This window comes from Hyaena hyaena, unplaced genomic scaffold (genome assembly GCF_003009895.1).
Source record: "Hyaena hyaena isolate Hyena2069 unplaced genomic scaffold, ASM300989v1 scaffold_1556, whole genome shotgun sequence".
NCBI lineage: Eukaryota > Metazoa > Chordata > Mammalia > Carnivora > Hyaenidae > Hyaena > Hyaena hyaena.
The window spans coordinates 214068-217262 of record NW_024082187.1 but is presented as its reverse complement, the minus strand read 5'-3'; the positions used below and the strand labels follow the sequence as shown (position 1 = coordinate 217262).

The window sequence follows — 3195 nt, the reverse complement described above, 5'->3', positions numbered from 1 at the left end:
TTTATGTGATTTTTGAGCCTGTTAGCTGAAAATTCTAGCTAATAGTATTATTTTCTGAAAGGATGTGTATGTATCTGAAAGTGCTATTACATGACTGTGGTGTTTTGCCTTAGCCATTCCTGGTGGGAATCCCATTATCTGCAGCTCTGTGGCCTTATGGATAACACCTTGCTTCTCTTTGCAAAGAATCTGTCTCTAATTGTTTGCACACTGTGATGTTTTGTAGGTTTCTTCTGCCTATGACTACAGCTCATTGCCCCCAAAGGGGGCTTGTATGCTCTTGAAACATTTCTTAAGCCCACCTTCTGTTCTGCTCTCCCTTACTCAGCTTTTTGGAAAGCATTTACCTTGATACCCTGGTGTTCTGTTCTGTTGATTCTCATCATGTGGCTTCTGAGGCAAAGCTAATTTGCAGTCATGGTCTTTGAAGAATTGGGCTTGGATGCACTGACTTAAAATAAGAATTATTTGTCAACAAAAATTACATTGGAAAGTAAATGTTTCTCTGATAACTTGTATGTGATGTAAAAACAAAATAAAAGAAAGGAATAATCATTTATTCTTTTGTACCTCATTAGTTAAAATAAAGTTGAGAGGGTTTTTTAATAGGTTTTTTTCTGAAATTATCATGTTTTTTAGAATGCTTAGGATGACAGCTGATATTATATACATGCATTTTATTTGACACAGAGTTCTTATACACAAATGAAGTCAATTGTTTTTCACTGATAGGTAAAAATTGGCTACCAAATTCCTAAGTGTGAGGAAAGAAGAATAAAAAGCTTATGAACAACAACAACAAAATTAAAGATACCTGTATTTCAAATATATATTACAAAAACTACAGTAAGATAAAAAATTAAAGACAGTGCTCGCTTCGGCAGCACATATACTAAAATTGGAACAATACAGAGAAGATTAGCATGGCCCCTGCGCAAGGATGACACGCAAATTCGTTAAGCGTTCCATATTTTTAAACTGCTCTCCTGCCCTTCAAGTCTGTGAAGGAAAGGACAACTCCCATCAAAAAAAAAAAAAAAAATTAAAGACATTGATCAAGTACTATAGATGATCATAACAATATGATAAATTCTATTTATTAACACTTTAATATGAGGTTCTAGTTATTTTTAATTTATAGCAGTTTTAAATCCATGTTTACATAGTATTAGTGAAGTAGCTAAAAAATAAAAATAATTGAAGTAACCAGACAACAACAAAAGTGATCAAAAAAATGATGCCATTATGAAGAAAGCCATCATGGGAAAGTTTATGATTGTACTGCTGTTCCCTCCTTAGAGGAGAGAAAGCTCTTCTTTACTACACATTCTTATTCACTGCTTGGTGTGGTTTAGGAAGAAGATAATTTTACAAAGTATTCTAGCATTGAGGAATTTACTCTAAGACTTCTTTACCTTTAACTTCTTCATCTCTAAATCTTTCTCCAGGAATTCCATCATCCCTTGCTAATCAGTGCCTCATCAATTTTTTAAGCTTATTTATTTATTTTGAGAGAGAAAGAGAGTGGGGAAGAGACAGAGAGAGGGAGAGAGAGAGAATCCCAAGCTGGGTCCCTGCTGTCAGCATGGGAGTCCTACGTGGGGCTCGATCTCATGAACTGTGAGATCATGACCTGAGCCAAAAACAAGAGTCATATCCTTAACAGACTCCAGCACTCAGGAGAACCAATGCATCATCATTTTAATAAAATAAATAATTATTTTATATTTTCCACACAGTTATGCAACTGTTTCATTTTTAATATTTTTATTCATGTGAATTCACAAAATTACATAATATTATTTTAAGCTCTAAAAGTTAGCAAATTAAATTATGTTTTAAATTAATCACCACTAATATACTTATCACAATTTAGATCAATAATAAATTTGTGATAAAGGGGCGCCTGGGTGGCTCAGTCGGTTAAGCATCCGACTTTCGCTTAGGTCATGATCTCACGGTTCATGGGTTCGAGCCCCACGTCGGGCTCTGTGCTGACAGCTAGCTCAGAGCCAGGAGCCTGTTTCAGATTCTGTGCCTCCCTCTCTCTCTGATCCTCCCCCTGCTCATGCTGTCTCTATGTCTCTCTCAAAAATAAATAAAATATAAAAAAAAGAAAAAAAAGAAATTTGTGATAAAACTGTTATCTCAATATAATCTGTGCATGGATTCATATTTGAATTAGAGCTGCTGTTCATGACTGTATAAATTAGGTAATGACAGCACACTCTCCTTAGGTCAAAAAGATAGCATTAAATTACATTTGTTCTGTTTTTGAAAAATAATAGTCATTAAGCATATATTAGTTATAACATAACAATTACCTGTGTCTTTATATCAAACTCAACATTTATTCTGTGTAATTTAGTAATTTTCCCTCAATTGTTGCCAGGTTTTTTTCATTGATTTATTTAGTCATGCATATTTAAGACATATTCTAACAACAGATAAAATTATGATTATATTTATTCAAATAGCTATTTTAATTTCTTCAGTCAGTTAAGGGTTTTGTTTTGTTTTTTCTTTTTTTTCCTTCACTTGGACTCTTAAATTTGACCAGCAAATATCAGGTATTTATATGTATAGATCCCTTCTTGGGTAGTATGAGAAATGCAACAAAATTTAATTTGTATGTTGTCTAGACCCTTCTTCTCCTGTTCTAAATATGGATTTATCTCAAATTATTCAAGTTCAGGATATACCACTCTTTAATTTTTCTGAAGTTAAAACCCTTGGTAATATGTACTGAATCAGGTATCTGTGAAATAGAGTCATTTTTCATTTTTGTTTTTCTAACTAAACTTAGCTGAAATACCATGTGACCAAAATTCCTAGTCCAAAATATTTCTCAGTTGACAAAATTTATTATTTTATCTAATTCCGACTTCATTTATAATTTGGGTCATATGCTCTATCATATTTTGGATATCTTAAAGTGTAACTCCTCCAGGTGCCTGGATGGCATAGTTGGTTAAGCATCAGGCTTCGGCTTAGGTCATGATCTCACAGTTGGTGAGTTCCAGCTCCCTGTTGGGCTCTGTGCTGACAGCTCAGAGCCTGGAGCCTGCTTCAGATTCTGTGTCTCCCTCTCTCTGCCCCTCCCCCGCTTGCTCGCCCGTGCACTCTCTCTCTCTCTCAAAAATTTTTTCAAAAAATGTAACTCCTCACAAATCCTTTTTGAAGTGGGCTATCTAT

The 3195-nt window shown here is 34.3% G+C and overlaps 1 non-coding gene across 1 annotated transcript; it reads left to right on the top strand.

Moving 5' to 3' along the window:
- The first annotated feature begins 868 nt into the window (after positions 1-868).
- On the top strand, positions 869-975 carry LOC120226009. The gene has a single exon (XR_005526921.1). It is a non-coding gene; the product is annotated as a U6 spliceosomal RNA (small nuclear RNA).
- Positions 976-3195: the final 2220 nt, after the last annotated feature.